At 43.4% G+C, this 27,172-nt stretch overlaps 1 protein-coding gene across 15 annotated transcripts in view; it reads right to left on the bottom strand.

The window, feature by feature from the left end:
- The window catches only part of mecom (MDS1 and EVI1 complex locus), a 148,559-nt gene that overhangs the window by 35,355 nt on the left and 86,032 nt on the right, over positions 1 to 27,172 (bottom strand). The window contains exons 1-2 of one of the 15 annotated variants that reach the window (XM_042413291.1): positions 2,225 to 2,315; positions 1,057 to 1,298 (exon numbers count right to left, since the gene is read on the bottom strand). The exons of the other annotated variants lie outside the window; for them this stretch is intronic. The gene's annotated coding sequence lies outside the window, so the exon portion shown is untranslated. Of the gene's footprint in view, positions 1 to 1,056; positions 1,299 to 2,224; positions 2,316 to 27,172 lie in introns of those variants that run through there. 15 annotated transcript variants of the gene reach the window in all.

Here is a 27,172-nt window from a genome sequence, read left to right as displayed (position 1 = left end):
CGGGCACACAGCTCCTATACGCACGGGACAGGCTGGAAACTTAAACAACCCACTCGAGCCCAGCAGAGAAAGGAGGGGGGAGGTAATTAGAGCATGTTGCCGGTCGCCGCAGGGTGAACAAATTGGCTCTAAAACGCTCATAGATATCATCTTTAAAAGACCTTTTTATGTACAAGAGGTAAAACGGTATGGAACTGAACACGGCACTTCAGATCTCGCAGGAGCAAGTGTCACACATTCATTACATTTATTGAGCTCTCTTCTTACATTTAAAGTCTGGATACAGCTGTAATACTGCGACAATTTGCTTTTCATATAGCGTGTCCAATTGGAAGGCTAATATTTTAATGTTGGCGGATATCAGACAGGGATGTTATACTTGTTCAGTGTGACAGGAGAACATGCTGCCATGTCAGAGAGGAGGCTACTGATTTCATATTAATGAAAGATGAAAATAAGTTGTATAGACGGTGATTGGAGGTAAAGAATACTTATAGTTATAATTATCTATAATAGTCCCAAGTCCCAAATGACACAAGTTTGAACAAGAAACAAATGAAAAGCAGTTAATATTTCTTTGACAGATCAATAAAATCAGTGAAAAAGCCCAGTTGCCCGATGGCGGGGCAGGTGGAGAAACAGACACCCATGGGTTGATGGCTCACAGATACACAGACCCCTCTGTGTATTTACTTTTATTGGGTGTTTCTGTTTTTCCAAAGCAAAGAAATAGGCTTATATTGTTGTACTAAAGAGAAAAACAGAGAAACATGACAAGCAGCACTAATGGGTATTTCTTATCCAAAATTTACAAGTGGTCAAAACTGCAACGTGAGAAACTGAGAAAATGTTCTCGAGTAAGTGCAAAGCGTAAGCAGATTGTTAAAGAGTGTTCAGTATGGCCATTGTGCACACATATGGAAACCCCCACCACACACAAACACACACACACACACGCGCGCAGTGGAATTGTTACCCAGCGCAGGTCAGCTCAGTGTATGTGGGCATGATTAAAGTCAGAATTAACTCAGAAAACAACAAATCAGTTGCAACAACCTTAAAATGAAGGAAAGCTGAGCAGCTCACACATAACACAGGGACACGGAGTGGCTCCCATTAAAGGCTTCACTGGCTTTCAGTAGCATCAAAGAGGCCCCTGAGTTAGGCTGGGATTATATTTAACCCGGGAGCTTGTTGCACTGCTGAGTACAGGGCACATGCTGATGTTGCTGCCAGTACACCATGCTTCTGGCATCCAGACCAACGCTCTCATTAAAATGTGGCTTGGGCACTATTTCCTACAGGAACACACACACGGAGCAAGACACAGACACACACGGAAACACATAAACACTCTGACAACAAAACAAAAAAACATTATCAATCTAGCATGGTGACTCTATGATGAATTGATCATATTATATGAAACGTTTGTTTTTTTATTTTTTTTATTTCGACTCCCTGCAGGACATCTCTCTTAATGATAATTATTTAGAATATTTTTAAAATGCATCATACTTATATTAAGTGTGCATGCTAGGGCTGGTGATATGGGAGGATTTTTTTCTGAGATAAATATATATCACAATATGGCAAACATATGCAAAATAACAGAAAATCAAATCAATTTGATTATTTTAGATGTGATTTTGAATGCATTTTAAAATGTGATTTTGCATACATTTTTGAAAAATGTATGAAATGTCATATATAAAATGATCAAGCTGATGTTCACAACTATGTTCTGCTCTTATGCGTTACATAAAACCGAAAATCCTCACATGTGTAAATCTAAAACTATGATATCAATTTTTGATAGTTTTCAATAAGAGCTTTTACATAATCATTCATTTGAAACAGAAATTTCAAGTTGATAATTGATAATGTTGAATTATTTCCCAGACATAGCGCCTACAGACTTGCAAACACCCCAACAAAAGTTCCCCATGCATGTGTGTATAACTGCGCCGGGCTCCATCCTGAGATAATGCAATCTTACTTGGCACATTTCAGTAGTCAGACTTGATTTGAACCATCAGACATGTGCATCAATACTCCCCAGGTTTATTCAATTCCAAACCAATCATTCTGGTGTCATACACTTTTGGGTTAATATTCTAACCGTGAGGCCCAGGGCTAGCTGAAGATAAATCAGCTTTTATGATGGGTTGTTATGGTTTTTACGGCACTGGGGTTGTGAGGGACTGATTTGGGGATCAATCACCTGCAGGTGTCTGCTGGGGTGCTGCTAGGATCGATTGAGGATCTGGAGCTGCTGTGATGGAATAGAGGTGTGTTTGTGTGTATTGAGATTGGGTGCAGTTGTAGAAGTGTGTGTGTGTGTAAGACTTTGTGAGGGTAAAAGTGATGAAGGTGTGTATGTGAGTGCCTCAGAGACAGAGAGGAGATATATCTGGGGCTGCAGCAGTGATGAAGGGCCGCTGGACTATGACCAGACCATCTCGGCTCTTATCGGAGTCTCCCCCTCCTCTCCAACCCTCTCTCTCAATCCACTTCTTTATCTAGCTGGCACTTTGGAAAATCTCATTGTCACACAACATTTAACAAAGACAAAAGTCCCAGGCGTGCAGCTGGAGATGACTGGCCTGATAGAGCAGGGGCTAGGGTGCAGAGTATCCCTCACGCAACCTCTCTAGCTCACCCGGTTTTCCACTGGGTGCAAAACACCGCCATCTATGCGCGCAGATGGCACGAGCGCACATCAACACGCAGACACATTAGTCACGTCGAAGTTTGTCAGTTTCTTTTTCTTTCTCTCCCTCCCTGGATACGGTGTTTATACACATTCAACATCTCCCCTGACCGTCAGACGGCTGCTTCCTCCATGCTGTCAGCGGAGCCCGGCTGAAACAAAAAAGGCGGAGAGCGAGGCCTACGGTTTCTGAATCAGAGGAAGTTGGTGCTGATTACGCTGCCCCTGAAGAAGCATTCCGATCCTGTTGACCCGCGCGCTGGCTGCCAAATCCAAACCATGCAGCAAAGCGCTGAGAGAGTAAACCTCACACAGCCCCACCCTATAAGTGCCTCTCCTCCTGCCCTCTCCCTGCCCAGGACAAACCTCTGCCCTCTCTCCCTTTACTTTCTTTTCCTCCTTTGTCTCGTCTCCTATTTCCTGTCCCTTCTTCTATCATACTCTTCTTTTCATCAGTGTTTTTACTCTCTTCCTCCCCCATTTCCTCTAATCTCTGATCCACCTTCAGTTTTGTCTCTCTTCTCCTCTTCTTTCCTCTCTGCTCCTCCATCATCCTCTTTGTACAAAGACACAACAGCAGGCTCTTGTTGGAGGAGAGAACATTCCACCTTCTTCACACCCTTACCTCTCTATCCCTGATAAATGCCTTCACTCCATTTGTTTATAAGATAGAGGGGGTTATTCATAATCAAGCTGAAGAGAGTATGTACACACTGTGGACATCCTGATAGAAGGCAACGTATTAAATTTCTGTTTGTTTGACAGGAGCGCTGTCTCTCTCCTTCTCCTTGACGGGAAGACCCCCATCCATCCAAGCGGGGGCGCGACCCCAGGCAGCACTCCCCTCTCTTTCTCTCTCTCAAGTGCTAACACATATTAAGTAAATGAAGAGTCTCTTCAGGCTGGCAGGAGACAAACGAGCTTCTTAAACATCGCAGGAGTGGCGGTTTGATCTGGTGTCGGCGAGTGTTTACGACGTAACTGTGGCAGAGTTGTGTTTGTGATGTTACCCATCTAAGTGTGTTTATACTGTGGTGGAGATGGCCCCGGTCTCTTAGCCAGGTGCTGGAGCTCTATGTCTTCTGTTTGAGAGGGAGATTGTGCTTATGGCTTTGGAGAATGTGTGTGTGTGTGTGTGTGTCTGCTAAGTCCCTGCAAGCCTGTGTGGTATGTGTGGCAGAGCTTCCAAGCCAAATGTTGTGCAGGCAAGCAGACAGTGTGTGTGTCCACATCCTAGCGAGGAACAGGTCCAGGTTAAAGTGTCTGCTCTCATTCCTCTCCAAGCTTCTCATCCTGTCTTTCTGTCTTATTCTTTCTTTCTGTCTTTCTCTCAGTGATTATTGTCATTCTGGCTACTGAAAAAAAAACAACAACACTACTACTGGGAAGTGTAAAAAAAAAATGGGGGGAAGGACAAGGAGGGGAAGCGCGACTGAGCTGCGCTGGGCTGGCGGCGGTGGGGGTGCTATAAGGCCCCCAGGGTGGGTATAGGGTTTTGGTGAGGGCTCGGGGGTTGGTGGTGAGGTGTGCTCGGAGAGAGGGCCCTGGTGTAATCTCAGTGCTGAATAGACGGAGCTCTTAATAGAATCCCGTCGTCCGGCTGCCACCGAGAGAAACAAGAGCTGTAATGGATGGGCTCAGCTCTGGCTCCCACTTTCCCCCCCGTGACCCCTGCGTTGGTCAGAAGTAAGAGGTAAAGAAGCATTGTAGCCCCGGGCCTGATTGAATGGGGAGGGAGGGAGGTGGCTGTGGTGGTGGTGGCAGTTGGGGGTGGGGGGTGGGGGGTGGAGGCAGCCGCGCTGATAGACCAATTTCCCACTACTGCGAGCAGCAGGGCTTGATTGATGAGGGCTGGTGCTGGTGAGAGGAGGCCCATCACATGCGATCACATAAATACTTATTCAGCTCGAATTGGGCCTGACAAGCCTTACGACAGCTTTGTGCTGTCACAGATATCATTGGAAGGAAAACGCTCCATTAATCATGCGTAATTAACTTTTCCAAAGGGAGGTTCTGCTTGGAACCAGTAGTAACCCACTCAGTACCCAGATAAAAAATTCCAGCATCTTAACTGGGATTGGAGAGGGCCTTATTAAAAGCTAGAGCCAGTTTCCCCTGAGCCGCTCCGTTTGTACAGGAAACGGCTTCATTAGTATCGGTTTAGGGCTCTAATGGGCTCGATACAAAGCCTCCTCTCTCTAACCCAGCCGTGTTCAGTGGCCTTACAGTGCAATATCCTGTGAGCGCGCACGGCCATAATGTTCCCTGTTTGAAGTCGGAGCAGAACCCATCTGAACGCCTGCCACTAGTTAACTACCTTGACCCTCCCATAAAGAAGTGTGTAGGAGTGAGCATTGGAGAGCCCAACAAGCTATGTGGTTTCTTTCTCCCTCTTTCCCCTGGCCAAAGGTAGCCTGCCCATGGGAGTAAATGAGACCAGAGCCCTTTTGTTTTAAAGCAACAGACCAAACGATCTGCCTCACGTTAGGAATAACACAAACACGCACTCCCACACAGATGCATGCGTAGATATACCACCATATCTCATTTGATCAGCATTCCTCCCTCAGCTCTGTAACGCTGCCCACCTGCATAGCTGCGGCTGGACACAATGTAAGCAGTTGACATGGGATATGACAGAAAACAATGGGAGCAAAACAACTATGTACCTTGACATGGAACTGAGCTCTTCCAGGAAAATCGAATATCGTATTAGAACATGTTAAAATATTACAACAGCGTCAGAGAATACGTTCTAAAACCTAGAATAGTGCAGCAGTAACACAACACAAATTATGGAAAGAGACTACTACGTTATGTCATCGCATGACATCAATAATAAAATTTCACCAAGCACAGAATCATCACATACAGTGCATTCACCTGTGCATTCATTGCAAAGAAATGAATACGCTGCACCATGTGTTCATGTGGAAAGAACAGCTCCAATATGGAGGAACTGTCTTTTCTTAAAAATGTACAGTTCCAGTGGTGCAATACTGACTGTGCAGGTATGCTCTATTATCCCCCGGCCACAGATTCCATTTTTCTCAGTTTTCCCGTTGGTTCTTGCGGGCATCACATATTTCTCTGACTCACTTCAGACTCAAGTTCAGACTTACTCATAACACGCTTCATTGTACACTATTACATGAAACTATATCGTATTTCTGACGGGAACAGAACATAGCAGATCACAGACACGTACACATACACACACTCAGATTTAATCATCCCTCTTCTTCAGTTGGTCATCTGTGGTCATTTCCTCTAAACATCATCCTCACTACAGCAGCGATCGGACTCATTTCCTGCCTCCTAATTAGCTCTCTCTGGCCCTCTACGAAAAAAGAAGACAACACACTAAAACATAACAGTCATACTCCACATATAGACACCACAGTAGGTCAGAGCCGGACCATCTACAAGCACCAACAGACACACACAGCGTCTCACTTGTTTAAATGACTACGGAAAAATAAAGACATTTTTGGCAACGCTGAGGTGGGCAAGATAACAGTCAAATCATCGTGGCAAAATGACAGCCATGTTTTATCCGAGCACTTATTGTACTGCAGCTTGGCTTGGCAACATATTGTAAGTAAAAATAGCAAGTAAAACACAGCGAGGAGCTTAGTGGAAACAGTCTGCATGGTCACTGGCACGAGCAGGGCACAGCTGATTGAAATCTTTGTAAGGCACATGGTGAGGAAAGCAGTTGCCATTATTGGCTGCCCTGGTCACCTCTCTAGAGGAAAATTAAAGCTGAAGTCCTTAAGGTGCCAGTTCAGAGTGTCTAAACTAAAACATAGAAGAACCAGTGATCGAGTCATTTATCATTATGTACTTTACACTGATGAGTGATTTTGTTTTTCAGCTGACTCCCGCTTTGGGCTTATCAAATGCCAATTTCTTGATGCTTGACTGCATGAGTAGCTTTTCTGTGTTATTTTATTGTATGTTTTTAAACCCTGTTGGCAGAAAACATTTTACTATTCGGCAATTAGATCGTGAAGTGAGCTTGTGGCTGAATTCACATAGTGTGGAATTGATTTGAATGAATTAAATGAGTTTAATTTCATCAAATTGAACTAAGCTGAATTGAAATGAACTTAATTAAACAGGAGAGGTCCAAAAAATATATTTTAAGGCTTTTATTTGCTTAAAGTTATCTGTCAGATCAATCAGTCAGCAAATAAATTGTCATTTGCTCTTGTCAATTAAAAATAAAAAAGGGATCATGGTACCGTCATTTTTCCTGTAACAACTCAAGACTCTCTGAAATATCTCTTGTTCAGAGTCCCCTAAAAATTTTACACCCTTTCTCCTACAGAAAGTATGTGAAGCTATTGCTGTGTTATTGTTGGGTTGTAAGGGTGAGCAGGCTGGACCAGTAAAGCAGTGTCAAGGCCCAGACCAGGTGAGGGGGTTGTATTCATGATCAGATGAGGGGTCTCCTGAAGACATGTCTCACAGGCCTAAATAATAGCAAAATTAATTCTGTCTTGGGTAGAAACACACTTGAGTTGGTTCAAGTGTGTGAAACCACATTCAATTGTATGTCTATACATGGGACAATCCAACAGTAATGGAGACAGGTGGTTAGAGAAAGACCACACGCAGAGGAGAAGAGAAGTGGAGAAGAGGAAGAGTGGAGGAGTGCAAGAGAAAAGAGGGAGTGGGTGAAGGGTCAAGTACATTCAGTCAGCTTAGTTTGACTTATATGGAGAGGGAAACAACAATAAGTGCTTGTGTGTCAGGGCCTTGAAGGCAGCACAGCTCTTCTGTTCTCACAATGGCCTGCTTCACTCCAGGGCCGAACTCGGCCTGGCCTAAGCTCACGTATTATTAACAGCACCCCAAAACTACATTTCACTGATGCTCTTCATGACTCGTCTGCTAGAAGAACAAAATCAGGCGGTGAAAGGATCCAAATAGCCAAATGCCACTGTCTATTTCAGATTATAAACAACTGAAGTAGGCCATGGTCTTACAAGTCTTGCTTGGCACAGTTGTGGGAAATTGACTATTGTGAAAGCCCCTAAAAATATACTGTCTGCTTGCAGCTTAGCTCAGTTACTCACGATGGATGATTGGCCAACAGTTGGGGCAGTTCCTTCTCTCATTCTCAGATTGAGGATTGTTGAAGGGGGATCTTAGGCATCAAAGTTTGTTTGTTAAAGAACAGGCAAGTGACAAAACTCAGCAGAACAGCAGGAAATTTTAAAAGCAGTTTTTGTAGTGTCAACTAGGTATGCACACCAACATAATCAGTCCACTATCCTGAAAGTCATTTAACTTTGCAGTCATCTGTTCACCCAAAGCCTGCTTTCTGGATGATGTATTCCTTGAATCACCTTACTTTGCTACTATAGTCAAAGCTTTAATTTATTTAACTGGGTTCAAAGCAATATTGTGCATAAGGCTTGCTGAAGGTGGATAACGTGTGTCATCACCACCCCATCTTAGTACAACGGAAGGTCTGTGTGGGGCTCTTCTCTTCAGCCAGACAGAGCACTCTCCAGAAGTCTGACTGATGCTTACCTCAGGAGCGTGTTGAATGTTCGAAAGAGGAGAGAAGGGGAAAGAGAGGGAAAAGAGACGGCCTTCTTGGTGAAAAAAAGAGGGCCTCAGTGTTAATCAGAGATTTCCCAGAAGAGCCGGAGTCATCACCTCAGGGCAGAGAGAGGGAGAGAAAGAAGGGTAGGCACAGAGGTGAGGAAACGAGAGAAGACTTGAGTGAGAGATAGACTGGGAGACGGGAGAGGAGAGGAAAGAGGCGAGGAAGGCGGCCTGCATTCCTGTGGCCACAGCTGCGGGAGCTGCAATCACTAAAATGTAGCGCTGTCTCAATGCCGGCGATTTCTGGACACGTTACAAACGAAATAAAACAGCACGACATGTCTGTTTTTTGAATCAAAGAAGAGACTAGCAATCAACATGCTGGGGTTTACACTACCTCCCTCCCTACTTCACTCTCTTCCTTTCTCCATCCTTCTCTCTGGCTGACTGTCATTCCCACCATGGCAGGGATGACCCCCTCGCTGTCTCTATATTTGCCCCTCTTTGTTCACCACTGGCCAGTTGGGGCAGGCATCTGAGACTGAGACCATCGATCATTGGCCTGACAGCGGGCCCCAGGCGGGGACGGCCCTGTTATTTGGACTCTGTGATGACTTCCTCAAAAAGGGGCCCCTCCTTCCCTCATAGGCCTGGCATGGCTGAGGTTTGGTTTGGAGCCTCCATACCTTCCCTGTATGTCCATTGAAAACACACTGGACTCACTGGCCGCATGTTTGGGTCACGCTAGGGTGAGCAAGACAGATAGAGTGCAGAGTGGGAGTAAAATAGGTTGAGGGAGCAGAAGTTGTGGTCCTGAAAGTTTCTCGGTAGCTTCTCCAGTCCCATAGAGCAACATGATGAAGACTTTGGCAGCGGGTAATAATAGAAGTAGAGGTTAACAGAGTACATTTGAAATAAGAAAACAAAAAGCAACAGCTGGAGTACTTGATTTATCAATGTGATCTGTCCAAGTTCTGTCTAGGAAGATATAGCAACAGTACATTATAAATACTTAAAACCATCATTTGGACCCATGTGTTTATTTTATCTTGGTTTGCAGCCCTACTGTATGTCTTCCCACAAGACAGTGTGTGAACATCTTAAGAAAAGATTAACCTAAAAATACCCACAAAGTTCCTTTTTCTCCCATTCACTGTCATAATTTCTGCTTTACTCCTCCAGTTATTTTCTGACCCTTCTTTACTCTTCAGCTCAACACCTCCTCCCCTTTCTTCTCCCTCTTCTCTCCCCCTCACCTCCTCTCAGGCACTAGACTGTAATAGACAGGCAGTTGTACTATTGTCTTGCTGCTCACATCGCGTTATCATTACAGCCAGCTATAATTGGAAACAGGAGTCTTCCTATTAGGATGCATGGTGACACGGGTATCTGTCTCCTCTGATATTCCCACACTGGCTAATTTCCCCCCTCATCTGCATTCAACAGGGCGCAGACAAGAGAGCGTGACAGTGGATATGGACTGCGATAGCTCTATGCAGATGTACCCCTGTGATGTACACACAGAGACACACACACACACACACACACACACACACACACACACAAACACACACACAGATGTATAATGTAAATTCAGAAATTGCGTAAAAATGTAAAATTGTTTTTGTAAACTTGTGGTTGTGTGATGTAAAGTGGTTGTTTGTGGACTAAACAAACCACCAGTGTACCTCTTACCATGTCACAGGATGTGATTCATGGCCTGCGTTGTGGTTCGTACCCTGTCTATTTCCTGTCTCTTATGCAAACACCTATCAAAAAGACCTAAAATAAAGTTTATTAAAAAGATGACAGTAAAATATATTCTAAAATGTGATAATAGAAAAAGGAATAGTGAGGGTAATAGCGTCTTTGTTTCTGCAAAACCTATAAAGAATCCTATTTCAGCATAAACAGATACATCCAAAATTACTTTTTTTTGTCAAAATTTGAAACTTCTTGGCATATTTACAGTGCAGTAAGTGCTTGCTGAAACTCTAAGAACACTAAAAATACAATTGCAAAGTGTTTGTGAGAATACAGTCATGTCTAGAGTGTCTGTAACGCTGCTTGGCCCTGCATGAGGAGCCTGTCTAACAAAGGGTGCACACACTTCATTAGCACTGTCCGTGAGAAGGAAGGAATCTTACACATGGAATCACTCCTCATCTCCCGTCTCAGGCTACTGCTGTGCAGAGCCTGGACTCGCTGGCTTCCTTCCTTCGAAATCCTCCTGGCCCCTGCCTAAACACAATGCTCAATTTGTTCATATCCAATGCTAAAGAAAAGGGAGACACACAAAGCGTAGCAGATAAGGTTACAAACTGTCCTTGCACCCACAGGTGTGGAACTCTCAAAGGCTTCAAAACATCACCTACCCCCCACCCACCCCCCCGCCCCATGCCACCACCACTACCACTGCCACCTCCTCCTCCTCCTCCTCCTCCTCCTCTGCATTCTAGCAAAATGAAAGAATGGGCTTGAAGGATGGACGGATGATGAGGAGGAGGAGGTTGAGGGATGAGTGAGAGCAATGGAGAAAGAGAGTTATAATAGACTGGCTGGTGCGATTAGAGGGAATTTAGTCATTTCTCCACACAAGTGCATGTGCAAGTGCACACACACACAAACACAGCACTCACTCAGCTGCTATCTCACATTGCATCACGCTGCTCTGCACCTTCACACTAGCACTCGCCTTTGCTCTCTCAATCTCTCTGCCTTGCTCTGTTTCAATGGCATCAAATGGTTGGAGTTGACAAAAGAAGAGAGGGAGTGCTGCCAGCTGCCCCAGTGAGGTCATTCCCACACAGGCTCTTGCTTTCACCCCACTACCATGAACATGGCCTTGACCCTGTTGCCTTCACAACAATCATTTTAGTCTGCTAATTTACACAAAGTAACTCCACTTGTCTTTTTACAATTGCCCACTAGACACATCTAAAGACATGCATTTTATCAGCCTTTCTTCTCTAGAGCGCTCTGGGGTTTAGTGCCCTCAAAGTGTACTTTGCAGTATGGTGAGCATCTTCCGTTCCCACCAAAAAAGGCAGTTTGGTATATCAAGTCCTTAAATAGAAGTAATATTTTTTACTCTCACCAGTTTCCCGAGAGAAACACTCAACTTTAATGGTCGTATCACACCCCTTTGATAATACCATATAACTAAAGCCCCTGGTAAAAAAATAAATCCCTCTTGGAGTACATGTAGTAATCTTGTTATAGAAACTTGCTCATTGTGGTTTCTATGGCATTGCAATGTTTAGGTCAAAAAATAATTTGCATATGAGAAAAGTTTGTCATATGGAAAAATGTTTCCTCAGGCATAAAACAATTTCCTGTGGAGTTCCACAGGGATCAATCATAGGGTCATACTTTTTCAAATTTATGTAAACGATCTCAGCTTCACTCCAACAAAAACACTTTTTGTTATGTTTGCAGATGGCACCATTTTTTTCTTATTTGGTAAAGATGAGCTGAATTGAGATGATAGTAGCAGAAAATAACACTAGATGTATTTTTAATGTAGTTTTCTTTGAAATGAGTATAATTAAAACAAGAGGACAACTAAATAAATAATTTCATCTTTCTTGTATCTGTAACCTTTATGTTAATCTACATTTCTTGTCTCCTTTCATTTGGTTGACTTCACCAAAGCAGCAAGTATTCTGGTTATATTTGCAGCACAGTGTATATCAGGTGTATGCCTTGAGAGGTGTAGGACTCTCTGTTTCTTCCTCACTTTCTGCTTGCCTCTTTCTTCTGCTCACCCCATCCATCCATTCATCCATTCATCCATCCATCCATCCCTTCATCTGCCATCCATCTTCACCAACATGAAGAGGGCTTTAATATGATGAGTCCTCAGAGTCACAGCAGGACTCTGTCATTCGCTGTCTCTTTCTCCATCACTCTTTGCTATTGGTCCCCTGGGCTGTGTCACAGTGGCTGCAGAAAGACTCTAATTGGCCGAATGGGACAATTTCTCCTCCTTGTGAATAACTTGCTGTCAGTGGCGTGTGGAAAGTGCGCCGTTGCTTCTGTTTTTTTCCCTCTGCTTTTGTCATATAAACCTTTTTACATTTGCACTCAAATTGCACACAAGTGAGGTAAGTGTGTTGGAATTATCACTAACTGACTAAATGAATAAAAAATGCATGAGCTCTCTCTCTTTCTTTCACACACACATGCACTAACCCACATCATTTTGGCAAACACTCACACCTGCTTTCCCCTTGACTAGGTCACTAAGTCCATATCTCTCCTTAGTGGTGTGAACTGTAGGTGAATCACTGTCAAATATTGTCTCAGGATTTTCCTCCTTTCTTTCCTCATCTTTTTGTGTCTCTTTCACTGAAAAACTCTTTATCACTCTGCCATGAAGGCCTTTTCTTCCCTTCCTCATATCCGAAGGAGAAGAAGAAAGAGAGCGGAGTGCCTTTCAACAAACAGAACAATGACACTTCATCGAGATCCTTGGCCTGTGTACATTCCACAAACTTGCACAATAACTTATCAGAGGTGAAAGGAGGAAGGGCAAAGAGAAAGATAGCTCATATGAAAGAAAGGATAAAAGGCAGAAATGTGGGGAGATAGGGGCAGGGAGGTGAAGAGGTGATCTGTGTGTATAAGAGATCTCCTGAGTTTGCTTCCACAAAGCCTCTCAATCTCAGAGGTCATGGTGAGGTTGCTTGAATAGTGGGTGGAATGCAGATGTCAACAAACTTGGTGTGTGTGTCTCGATGTCAATTGGACATCATATACTTTTACATATATGCATGTACATGTATGCTCTTCACTAGAAAATGAGAACCTGAGGTATATGTGTGAGAGCCACCCGAGGTCTTTATTTTGTACCATCTTGTTCAACTGAGAGATTCTCTCTGAAGAAAAGGGCTATAAATTCACAAAAGCTACATGCAACTTAATCTGAAAGTAGAGCTTGTCAGCAAACTTGATATTACAATTTAAGGCTGCTTCTATTGGGTTGCAGTTCAAAAGAGATTAGGTATGCACCATTTAGTCATGCAGCTCTTGAGCCGGAATCAGTGGTGAGGGAGATCACTCCAAAGGAAACAGGATCTCATCTGAGCTGATCCAGATCTGAGACCAGCTCGTAAAACTGTCCCCCCTAATGGATCACCTCATTGGAACACATATGTACACTGGCACAGCACGCACATGCACGCAAAGACGTGGACTCGCACTTGCAAAGATGTAAATATGAATACATACTAACCTGGATGTACACACAACCAAAGGGCAACACACTCCTCCCTCCCCCCCTGTCTAAACCTACGTTAACACCCTTTCATCAACACAGCTGTCTTTCTTAGAAGACAAGTTGAGATTTAAGCTCATGAATCCATAATACACAAATTCATGTAAATTGTTTGCTGAACCGTGTCATATTTGCATGCGTGTTTCAGAGCAAACAGAGCAGTGTGCGCAGTTCCTATGATGTGGACTGGCTCTCTCAGGAGAGCACACACACACATTCACACCCACACACACACACCAATAACATTCCCTCTTGCCCCCTCCGGCCAAGCCCAGAGCTTGACCTCTCCGTGTCACTCAATCCACCAAGCAATATTTGCTTTCATCATCATAAATATTAAATATGTGCAGGGGCAAATATTTGGGTTTGGCGACCTCGAAGTGGTAAATGAATTAATGTATTCACACAAGGAGAGCAGGGGAGTCAGGGTGTTCTCGCACACACACGTCCTTTCAGCTTCTCCAGCTCTTTACCGTAAAGGCCTGTCAGTGGTCACGCAGGGGAAGACCCACAACTCCTGAGGAATGGCATGAAAAAAGAGCCATGGTACATTACTGAAATTTAGAGGCAGAGGTGTGGTTAAATCTGTCTTCAGGTCTGACAACTTACATTGCACACAAATGGTAAATTAATTGAAAAATATAAATAAAATCACTATGTTTCCATGTAATAATTGGAAATAATCAAAAAGAATAGGCGGTGAAAGTGTTATCCATTGTACAGACCCAATGAGGTCCACAAACAAGTCTCCCGGAAATTGTACTATCAACTACATTTAACTTGTCTTGCTTTGTGAATCTCTATTCATAATGAGGGCATTACTGTACTTAAATCCATCATTTGTTTGTCACAGACGTGATAAAAATCTGTTTCTGCATGGCAACTTTTGAAGTATGGCAATTCCAAACCTGTCTAATTTATGTATATGTACTTCTAATTTGTATTGCCCAATATGTTTTGTAAGAAAACATAACTTCTGCCTGGATTATGTTCTGTGGCAAAGTGTTTTTTTGATTGAGGTAAATGCTGTATTTATTTACAGCACATAATTTATATGAAGGTGGTCCGGGTGGATGGTGGGCATGCAAAATGCGGGACTTTGATGCCAGAGACTGGGGTTTGAGTGTGGTTAGGTTTAGGCTCCAAAAGAACTTTGGTTAAAGTTAGGGAAAGATTGTGGCTTTGATTAAATGCTAATGAATAAATACAACATTCATGTTTAGTAGTGGGCTGTAAAAAGTACAAAGGTATATTGGTTTAAAAATGTGTCAATTGCATTTGTTCTGATAGGACTATGAGGATGGTCAGTGGAACTGTGGGTCTCTGATGTGGGTGGTGTGATTGAGAGGGAGGGGTGGGGGACCTGGCGTCATGGGTAAACTGAGAAGAGCTGGCAGAAATGCAATCCATAGTTGACCCCGGCCTCTGTGTATAATTGTGCCTTCTGACCCTGTGAACATCCTAAATCACCAATCCAAACAGTCAGATCCCCCAAGTAAATACCCAGGGAGAAGCCCTGCACAGCCCAGCCCTACACTGTTGCCCTGGTTCTCAGGCCTGTACGGTCCCTCTGAAACCTCCACACACATGGCCTCAGGCATACAAACTGCTCTTGAGTAGCTGCCCTGTTCAGGATAGATGTGGGATCAATCCACATTTAATACCATCATTCTCGTGTGTGCCGGATTACAAAGTGATGACCGGTTCCTGGCCAAGTATTACTATTACTGTCCATGTTACAAATAGGTCCCTGTAAGAGCAAAAACTGAAAGAGCTTATGGAGGAATTTGATACCTGTAAAAATGAAACTCATAATGACATAATTCAAGGAGGAATTTGTGATCTTGAACTCCTTTAAATAAGATACCCACTCTAACTGTTCTAGTTCATTGACTGGATCTCAGTGAATCTTGAAATTATTCCAGTTGTCTCTGATGCCAAACAGAAGATACTTGGAGACACTCTGTGCCCCAGTTCCTCTGCAACAGGAGAGGATAGCAATACTTAGGGGATGAGGGGATTTTAAGGAGGGTGGGAGGCTCAAAGATTGTCGTTGGAGGGGTCTGTAGTAATAGACCTCCTGGTGTGCCTGACAAAGACACCCAACAACAGAGAGATGCACTGCATCAAACCAGGGGGACAAGAGGAGTTCAAAAAGCGTTCTCCCCTGGGGCCTTTCAGCCTGGCATGCCTGCACCCTGGCCCAGCGGGGGAACAAGCTTCTTCACACAAACACAGTGGGAGGATGAGAGGATGGGACAGGGGAGTGCTATAATAGAGGGAAGAGAGGGAAGCTCTGAAGGACAGTGTGAAAATGAGAAAACATGAGACACTGAATACTTTGGTCATTGTACTGAGGGAGCGTCCATTGTCACTAACTGATAATGGTCAAGGCAGCTGCTTTACTTGAGTTCACTGGGTTTGAGCGACACACCATTAATGCGTTGTGTTCATCAAATACACTTTTATTCGCCTATTACATTATCTCTTCTTTTTCCGTCTTCTTCTTTGAAACAGTCTCAAACCATGAGCAGTTTTTCTGTGGATTTTTTCATCTGCTGCAAGATCATCATCACTGTAGCCACTGATGAGCACTGCTCATGTAGCTGCCATTCATTAAAATTCAGTATTGATGGAAACGCCAATCTTAGCGGTGCCAAGCCAAGCTGCGCTCTGCCAAGCCAAAAACTGCCCGCGTTGTAACCCTTCCTGGCACGCCAGAGGAGAGCATAATGTGACTCAGGTCCAACCTCTCTTTTGGGTGCCAAGAAGAACTCCGTGTAACCCAAAACACTGACAGGGAGCCAGTCCGAATGTGAATGTCCTCAAAGAAAACCAATAAAACAAGACTGTCATTGTGGCATCCCAAAGACCCAACAGTTCAGGAAAGACTTTTAAAATCCACTTTGTAGTGTATACATCTATCCTTGACTGAATTAGATGGTTTACAGTACATGCAAAGATATCCAAAAATACCCTTGACAAGCAACTGTTTTGAAAACCCAACAAATTTGGTCTCTCTGTATATTTATCTTGTATATCTGAACTGTAAATGTCTTTCCTGTCATTTTATCTACTTATGTATCTGCTTGTCTGACTGAGTGTCTGCATGTGTACCTGTCTATCAGTATGCAACTCTCAAAAACGACTGAAATAATTTAATCAGAAGCTAAACTGAGGCCATTCAGTGCTCCTCTAATAAACGGGAGAGTAACTCTCACTGATGGCTGTTTGTGTCTGTATATCTGGACATGCTGTCATTGAGTTTATTGCAAAGTGGAAAACTCTCTACATAAAACCAAACACACACACATATCTCAGTCCCATGTGGGCAATAGGTCTCCTCTGGATCAGCTAGTTTTATAACATTTACTCATCTACAAGAAAGGGAAGGCAGAGGAAGGAAAGAGGGGAGAGAGACAAAGAGAGTTTGGGAGACAAAGAGAGAGAGAAATGAGCAGTTAAGTGTAAGTGTTCCTGCTTTAGCTTTTTAAGTGACAGCATTCCGAAGAAACATAATCTGCTTTTTGTTTTAATAGAAACATTTAATTAAGCAAAATGATCCTAACAGGTTACAGCTGTTTTTCCCCCTCTCGCATTTGCCTTTATTGCGTGTGGGAAATCCATTTCCACTTTATTCAGGCTGTCTCAGATTTATAGATTTTACAATTGTCTCCTCATACACTCAGCACTTCCTGTGACTTCTGTCTTCTGCCAGTAGCCTGGCTGACAGTTGTGAAGCTTAACAGCAATGTTAAAACTCCAAATTGTAACTCTTAATCAACAGATTAGATTTATTGTAGACCTTGAAAAATAGTGAGAAAAAATGCATTTTCTATTTAATTAAGCTGTACTGTAAATAGTATGCCGCCTGAAATATTGTATAATATATGAAAGTGACATTTCTGAGATTTTAAAGAAGTGCAGGATGCTTCAACCACAGCTGCAACATTATATGATATGAAATGCACAACATGGTATCATATTTCTAAAAGGTACTTTAGATAAACATCTTTTTCGTACAGCACTTCTCTGTTTTAACTTTATGGATGATGCATACCGTTTTCTTCTCTTTACAGATTAAGTTCATTTACAACAAACAGGATTATAGGTACAGTGGGATGCCAACAGTAGACAATAATCTTTGAAGTGGTATGTGCAACAGCCCACTGATCCACACACACACACACACACACAAATATGGCAAATATTTACTGTGCACAAATACCGTAAAACAGAATTTAATATGCCTGCTATATCTGTGTGTATTCAGACTCGATTTAACACCAAGCCATGCAGTATGTTCTCCATCACAATGTGCTTGTGTTCTTCTCACACATACACACACACACACACACATACACACACACACACACACAGAAAACACAGTGCCCAGCTCAGCCCGGCCTGCTAGCCTCATGGCTGTAATTGAGAGTTAATGACGCAGTTGGATCTGTTCTTTACTTCATATTAAACAGAGCCTGCTGCTGCTGCCCGGCTGTAAAAGCAGCCACCTCCCCTCCTCTTCCTCCTCTTCTTCCTCCCCTCAACCATCTCCCCCTCCTCAGCCTCTTTATAACCTGGCCTGCAGCCCTCCACACTCCTCCTCATTCCCCAGTAGATGTATTTAAGCATTTGATTTAACAAGCCATGGGATCGTTGTTGGTCTTCGACTGCAGGCTACCGTGCTGCTGATGTGCATGCATCCACTCCACTGTCCTCTCATCCAGCCACACCTTCCAACAAAAAAGAACACCCATCTTCTGTAACTATACACACACAAATGCACCCAAATGGCGCATCTCCAAACAAAGATCCCAATGTTTAGCTGGACAACAGGAGCTTTGGCACAGCCTACGCCACAGCTCCCTGATAACAGCTCAACCCCCTTTTTTAGATTTTCCTTCTCCGTCTGTACAAGACACTGGCGAAAGAGAAGCAGCAGAAGCACCCCCTCCCAAATCTCTTGCGAGGGGGGCTCCTGCGACTGGCTGGCGCCAAGAACGGTGTGCTGCCCACAGTGAGGAGGTCGCTCTGGGCCCTTCCTCTATCACTGACCAGAGCAGAGAGGGAGAGGAGGAGAGAGGGGGAGAGGGAGCAATTGCGGAGATGTTAGAAAGAGAGAAGGAGAGAGAGAGAGAGAGAGAGCCAGGCAGAGAAAACAAACAGGACAGAGGCTGCAGTGTGTGTCGGGTCAGCGGGGAGTTTCAGAATGTTCTCCACCGCTGTTCTCCAGAGCGAAAACTCCTGGAGGGTTATCTGCTCCTGGCGCTGTCATTTATCATCAGTCAGGAGAAGCAGGGCCACCTCTCTGGCCAACAAAGTTGACACATAAAGACTCACACACGCACGCAAACAGATGCGTGAGGAGAACACACACACAGATGTGCAAGGACAATGCAAACACAAACCCCCATATATACACATGCAAGTCCAAAAATGACAAATATGAGTACTCGCATACAAACTTACATATGGCCGACAGTAGCATAAAAAACAAACAGATGTGCAGGGATAAAATACATGTGGTAGATCTATGCATGTCATTAAAAGAGACACACTAAGAAGTCATAAAACCCATGTGGAATGAAATATAGGCTCATGAGCACACGCAAACAAAGTTGTGATCGTCAGGACCTCCCTGTGTCGGCCCAACAGCTCAGCAGTGTCTTAACGGCTTCTCCCGTTCCCAGAAGTATGCTGTAACCATAAAACTATAAGTTGTGTTTTTGAATGTGTGTGTGTGTGTGTGTGTGTGTGTGTAACCCTAAACCAGTCTCTGCACCCCACTGCCTATATTCAGTGCACACCATTTCAACCAATTAAGCTTGTACATTCAGAAACATGTGCGCTTCCACTAATAAGTCAGTCACAAATGACTGCATATGAAAGTCTGCTGAGGTACCTTTGTTTTGCACTTACTGTATATTCTTACACATACCATAACCAACAACTCTAACTGGAATTCAAAAGCAGGGTCTCAAGAAAAAGCACCCCCCCCCCCACCCCTTCCGCCCCTTCCTCCATCTCTCTTCAAGCTGTCTTTTTTACCCTTTGCTTAAAAATGTCAATAGGCGCTTTCTTCTGCCTCCCTTGTTGTTTTTTCGGGGAGGCAGAGCACTGTCGAGTATTGCTCTTGTCAGCTACCGTGAAGGCATCCCTGAGGTGTCGGTAGGGCCACTGATTTGTGTGCTCCACTGTCCTAATAGTCTCTGTCTCTCGTTCCCTCTTTATCTGTCTCCCTCTGTCTCTCTCCATCCCCTCTCTCAGCAGGCCGGTCTTGCATAACCATTTATTTTACAGATTTTTTTTTTTTTTTCTGAAGCGCCTGAAGGGTTTAATTATGTACATAGACAACCCCTATAAACTTCTATTCTGAGGACTTTTTTATTGACTTTCGAGCCAGGCTACCCTCCGGCATTTCAATTAACCATTTATAAGAGAAAAACTACAATTAAATTAAAAGTTTCTATAAAGAGGCTGTCACATCATTTCCATTCTTTTTTGGAAGATGGCAGGCTTTATCTAAATGAGATGGTGTGGATATGTGAAACAGCTGGAGCGGGGTGCCTCATTTAAGGGGAGGAAGAAGGGAGGGGAAGAGGGGAAAGGAGGGGAAAAAGATGGCACGAGAAAAAGAGGCAGAGAAAAGAAGAAGGCGCAGGGAAGGGAAAATGAGACGTAATTAAAAAGTGAATGGAAAGGAGAGATTGAGAAAGAGAGAGAGAGAGAGAGAGGGAGAGAGAGAGAGAGAGATAGCTGCAGCGGGACAGGGCAGGAGGGGTGAGAAGGCCGGCCGCAGGGCCAGGCAGCACTGACCTTGCTACTTAGGCCCTAATTACATGTTGTGAAACTTTAGTCAGCTCACAGTCATCTGGCTGCACTGGGCCTCCCGGAGCACAGACAGACAGAGAAATTACAACACCGTTACACACACTTTAAAAGAGGCTGAGAGAGAGAGAGAGAGAGAGAGAGAGAGAGAGAGAGAAAGAGAAAGAGAGAGAGAGACGGTGTAAGAGGGAAGGAGAAGTGTGGGGAGGGGGAAGTGAGGGAGGAAATTGAAGAGAGAATGAGGGAGAGAGAAGGAAGGGAGGCTGATGTCACTTGGCGTTTTTGAGAGAGAGTAACAAAGCGCGAGGGCCCTCCTTTGTACACTGCTGCTGAGTGGAGCACTGGTATTTTTACAGGCCTAAAGATCTGTGCACTCATAACAATGTGGGTACACAGCACTCAGCAGGGGTGCCTCTGTGAAATATGCCCCTCTGCACCCTCCCCTCTTTCTCTTAATATCCTCCATCCACAATCTGCTAAACTCCCCCCAAACATACACACACACACACACACACAGCTTCTGTAGCCATGAGGCTACATTAAACAAGACCTACAACCCAGAGCCCTTAGGCATTTCACACACACACTCAGTACATGTGTGCACACATGCTGCTCTTGTACACACCGACACTTCATAGTTCTGTAGTTATAGACTCACTTTGAGGCTAATGCGGGTTTGGGGATTGCATGTGATTGTGTGTGTGTGTGTGTGTGTGTGTTGGCCTGTTGGTTGGAAAGGTGACATCTGGGAGTCACATTTGCCCAAACTTGCATCGACCCACCCCGCCTCCCTCCTCAGCGCTCACACACTCACTGCCCGGTTCAGTGTGCCTGCCCCGCGACCTTCAGTCACCACTTTGGTAGAGCGTGAGCTGTGCCAACACCTTCTAAATCTCTCTCGCCTCTCATCATCCTTTCTCCTCTCTCTGATTCGTTTTCTCCTCTCCTTTCCCCTTTTCTCTCTTTCACTCTGACAGAGTGTCAGGGGATTTGGCCCCCTCGAGCGATGCATTGTGGGAAATGTAGGTGGACCCTAGGGTACAGAGGTGGGAATTCCAGAAAACCGTGGGGGGTGTAACAAGAGAAGGAAAGTGTTTTACTCCACAGATTTTCAGTTTTATTGGTTCAATGTGTAGTGGGCTGGTCACTCACACACACACACATCAAAAGACACACACACACACGCATACTGTATGTGTGTGCTCATGCGCGCAAACACGCATGCACAAACTCAAACACATTTCAGATACATTTAACGATCAAAATGCACCAATATTGTGGATTTGCCAGCAAGAGTGTTTTTTATGTTTTTCAATGCATGTTAGCAATAGAGAGCATTCTCTCTTTATTCTCTGCCTTTATACACACAGGAATACTTCAGGGTGTGTGGTATTCTTTTTCACATATGTTTTCATAAATGCAGTGATTATGTTGTTGGGTTTAATGACGCTTTGTATGCTGCAATATGTGGTTTATAGGTGCTGCTGCCAATTTGCCAAGGTGCTAATCTGATCCTGGTCCTGATCCGCTCAGGGGTTCCTAAAGCCACATTATGTGGGAAAATGTTTAAAATAATGTTGATGTAAATGTTCCCTTCAAACATTAAAAACAAATCATCACTTTATATCAAAAACAGTTTTACCTTCTTGGTGTTCTTGTACCTGGGTGCAGTGATTATGATGACGTAGACTTTTATATGAATAGGTTGGCAATTTAATTGATTGGTTTAATTAATAAACTATTTATGAGTCAAAAAGTCTAGAAATAATAGAATGAGAAAGACAATGTGTTAAAAGTATAATTCCTAGCCTGTATTAAGTGTGAGAAAAACAGAATAAAAGTCATCTGTTTACTAACTGTCTTGCAAAAAGTCAGATTTTACGGTAGCCACTGTTAAAACAAATGCATCACAAAATGAAAACAACATGGAGTTTGTTTTTTACAAGTCCTGAAACATTGACTTTTTTAGGCAACAAAAAGCACTGTTTCCTTGGTTTAACGAGCAAAAGAGTCACTTTGTATGTTCGTGAGTGTGCATTGATTAGTGCTTTACATCTTGCACTCATTTCCTGATATTAATTGGTAGGGTGAGGTCTTATCTTTGGCTGATCGCCTGTCTGAAGGCAAAGTGAAGCAGAGACACGAGCGACAGGGTACGAGAAAGAGGAGTCGTTGGAGTGGGCAGGATTGCTATCTGTAATCTGTGATCAATCTTGGCCGAAGTGGCTGATATGAGAGGGAAGTGGGGTTGACCCCTGTGCCCCCCACCCCCCGTCCACCTCTCCCCACTCCACCTCCTTCCTTGTCTCAGCACCCCCCCCCCAGCCATCATCCCATGGGTGGCTTGGTCAGCCCTGAGGGGAAAACATGCTGCAGAGCAGGCAGACAATTTTCAGGCTGACTGCTTTTACTTTCGGTCCGACCAGGGCCTCATGAAAACAAACTGACAAAACAAAGGACAGCAAATTAATGACCCGTGCCCCCCCCTCCCTAAAACCCCAACCCCCGACGATTGACTCCTGGCTTGGCACGTCCCTGCCCTTCCTCCCCTCCTCTCCTCCCTCCTTCCCCTCCTGTCCTGACTTTTGATCCCCTCCAAATCACACATGCACGGACCCACATATCTGGACATTGACACACTGACATACACTCGCGCACACACATCACTACCACCATCACCCTCTTCCTTAACTCCATGACCCGTGGCATCTGGTTTAGATTGTCACAGGAAGAGAGAGACAGAGACATACAGAGGGAAAGAGTGAGTGTGAGTGAGTGAGAGAAAAAGGCCTCTCTGTCTGTGTCTGGACCTTCATTATCATGTGTTAATATTAATGCAATTTGAAAAAGAAACAGACATGGAGACACACTGGGTGAAGAGAGGTTTGTCTGTGCTGAGTGGAACAGCATGCTCTCACAGTCCAGACATGCTTCCAACCCACAAGTCTCGTGCAAGACTGTATTCCTTGAGACGGGTGCTACATTGTCACTTTACCACAAGGTTTCAAGCTGTTATTAATACGTGGGTTATGATTTTGCATGGCTTTGGCATTACACTTGCATTTGCTTTACAATGTAATGAAATATAATATTCTTTAGAAACACTATTGTAGGCCAGTGTTTGTTTTTTGCAACTTGTGCTGTTCTGTAATTGTTTTCACCACATTTGAAATGTTCATTTGTCTCTGATCACTTTTTTAATTTAGTAGCTGATATTCTCCGCATTGAGAGTGGTTCAACTTTAAAGAGTCAAGAGCAGTGAAAGTACTACAAGCTAGGACAGAGATTTGGTCAATTTATGAACACTGTCAGAAACTGAATTTATAAAAGCAGCTAATGACAAAGTTTGAAGGTGTGTGTGGTGTGTGTGTGTGTGTGTGTGTGTGTGTGTGTGTTAACATAAGAGGCTGGTTGTTGGTTTAAGGTTCAATGATGGTTTAGGGTTCAAGTTAAGGAGCGTGGTGCTCTCTTCCACCTGATGCTGTTGTTCGCGGAGCCACCGAGCACAGACTTGCACACAATCCTGGCATCAGGATGTTTTTGTTCATTCAGTAAGTAATGCAAGTAAGTCATGCAAGGAAATCTGAAGACACACACATGAAAACACATGTGCGGGCACACATAGCAAATATTAGCAGAATATTCAGCCGAATGGTGAATACATGGAGATCTGATATAAGGAGATTAATGCAGATTCCTGGGCTGTCTGACTGACATGTGGTGAACACTTTGTGGGAGCAGCTTCAGGGCATTCTCTGGGCTCACCAGAGCAAATCCAGAGTCAGAGTGCCAAGGTCAAACTGTCTGTTCATAGTTCTCATCAGCACCTCCCTTCTGTCAACAGAAACAGACTCTATAATGTTTTACAATGAAGAACCAGGAGCCAAGGCACAACTGTCTACATGTTGCTGAAATGCTTTGCGTGTTTTGCATGTACCTGCACCTTTTTGTGAATTCGCAAAGCTACTTAGGAAAACGTCCATATGGGTCAATCCACAATTGCACATAATTTGAACGCTGGCCCTTTCTGTGTGGAGTTTGGACGCTCTCCCCGTTTTCACAGGGGTTTTCCTCTGGGTGCTCCACTTTCCTCCTGCAGTCCAAAGATGTGTCAATCACTTGATATTCTAAATTGTGCATTGTAATGAATGTGATTATGGTTCAGAGGACATGGTTATAGATTAATCTATCAAATATATTTTTTTGATTGGTTGATTAATCACTCAACCTATAAAAACACCAGAGCCTTAAATGATGTCTTTAAACATTTTATTATTTTTTTAACAAGTCCTAACAAGTCCAAAACTCACATACTATAATTTGCTATAATTTACTATAACATTAAATGAAGAAAATCTAATAAACACTTCAGTTTTAAAAGCTGTGATCAATAAAAGTTTGGGTATTTTTGCTTGAGAAATTACTTTTATGATTAAAAGATTATCGAAATGGTCAAGTCACTGGTTAATTGACTCATCATTCCCATCCCCCTTTCAAATGTTATATTTAAGAGAAATGCATATCTAAGCCTGTTCAATACTTTTAATTTCATAACGTGACTATATTATAGAGCCTTCATTTAGACAATCAGAAATGTTATTCACAATGCAATGGAAAGTATGTTGCAATATAAAATGTCCTTATGGTTGTACAACAATGTTAAGTAACACAAGCTGTATGTATATACAGCCTAATAATAGCTTAAGGCTACACTAAGAGAATGTTAATAATATAATTCAAGTACAGTTATTGTATAATAAAATAAAAATAAAAGATTAATTATGTATCGCATACAATCATATATCTTCTAGATAAGATTCTTGCTGATTTGTATATTTACTTTGAATGGCGAAAAAAAAAAATGCTTGAGTTAATGATGTTGACACATCTGATTCTGTGAGAACAGGTGATAAAGTAGCAAAGAAAGCACACACACACGCATGCATACACACATACACACACACACACACACACACACACATACACATACACATGCGCACTCACACACATTCCTGTGGGATTAGTCAAAAGACTATGAGCATTTCATCAAGTGTTTCCCATTCAAACAGGCTTGAGAGCAGATCTGTGGAAAAGCTCAGGTCACCGCCCTGGCTTTTGGTTATGGCTTAATATTTAAACCGGGAGCTAGATGGATTGAAAGTGAGTGTTATCAGTCATCACTGTATTAATAAGACTTGGTAAGTCAGGCAGCTCTACATCTGCGGTATCCACACACCCAGGCTAACACAAGTACACACACTCACTCACTCATTCAACCTCCTCTCTTTCTGTCTTTCTGTCTGTCTGACCCCAATGAGGTAACTGGTCACTTCAGCCAGATTTATGGCTAATCAGTCTGTATCGGCAGCAGTGTGCCATGGACCGGGCCAACTTTAGAACATTACACATTACCACACAGGGAGGGGAGTGATGTCAGTATGGTAGAAAGAGGGGAGGAAAGACGGCACAAAGAGGAGAGGAAAGGAGGAAGGGGAGAACAGGGGGAAGGAAAAAGTGAGTGAAGCGGGAATGAAGACAGATAAAAGCAGAAGGGTGTGATTAAGTGGTGAAAAGACAGATATAAGGAGAAAAAGAAGGAGGTGGGTATAAGGTATAAGGTGGAAAACACACTCTGCCCCCCTCTTTCTTTGCCATTAGACCCCTTGCTCATTACTCAGTCCTTGTCGCTAAAGCATTGACATCTCCCGCCATTCCATATAGAGCTATTGATTTCTCACAGTACTCACATACGCAATTTAAATCACAACAAATATATTCCTCTAGCACTACTCATCTTACTCAGTGCGTGTGTGTGTACGTGTCTGTATGTGTGCACAGGAGTGCGATAAAGATAGAAGTGCGGAGAATTTGTGTGCATGTGTGTGTGTGTGTGTGTGTGTGTGTCATTGTGCTCCGAGTCTCCTTTCAGTGTCGGTGTATATCTTTATGTCCAAACTATAATGTTTCTGTTAAACGTATCGACATGTGCTGATACATCTGTCAATACTATTGGCCGTTAGTCTGAGAATGAGGTCAAAGCTTTTGTCAAGGCAATGTCGCTGACCTCACAGCTCATTTAATGAAAACACGACCACTAGGAGACCACAGGAAACTCCATCGATATGTGGACACTAAAGTGCAGCCAGGAAACACTGTAGCTTCTCTAACAAGATTTACTTTTTCTCTTGACCTTATATTAATATTTCATTTTAACTTTTATAAACAGTATGTAAACACAGCTGTAAGACAGGTGTGTAATGAACTAACTCTAATGAAAAAGTAAATGACTGAAGCAAAAAAAGCAGCTACAAAATGTAGCTGCTTCTTCAGAAAACTGACCGCTTTTTCAAAATATTTCAACTTGAAACTGCTTTTTAACAAGCATCTGATTCATCCTCTCAACCTGACTTACGGGCCAATTTAATATTAATAATTGCACTAACTCCTGATTTGTTCCTCTTTGACAATCATTCCCATTATTTTTAGGCATTGGACTTTACTCTTTTGTCCAGACTCTCATTAAATGGGGATAAACTGTCTTAACTGTTACCACAAAATGTCCCAGCGCTTCGAGTTGCAACAGAATCACAGCAGCCATCACAGATGCTCTGATAAATCATCTGGGCTAATGTCTTACAATGACCCCCCGTCCCTTCTCTCCATTTTCATTTCGAGTACCACTCTGCAACGCCACTGCAGCAGGCTGGTCTCCACCGTCTGACCAAACCACAACCACGCGGTCACAGATGGATTCCTCCAAAGCCCCTACAGAACAGCCACCAACCGCC

Source organism: Thunnus maccoyii, chromosome 6 (assembly GCF_910596095.1).
Source record: "Thunnus maccoyii chromosome 6, fThuMac1.1, whole genome shotgun sequence".
NCBI lineage: Eukaryota > Metazoa > Chordata > Actinopteri > Scombriformes > Scombridae > Thunnus > Thunnus maccoyii.
The sequence above is the reverse complement of the archived record's forward strand: the minus strand, read 5'-3'. Positions and strand labels throughout refer to the sequence as shown.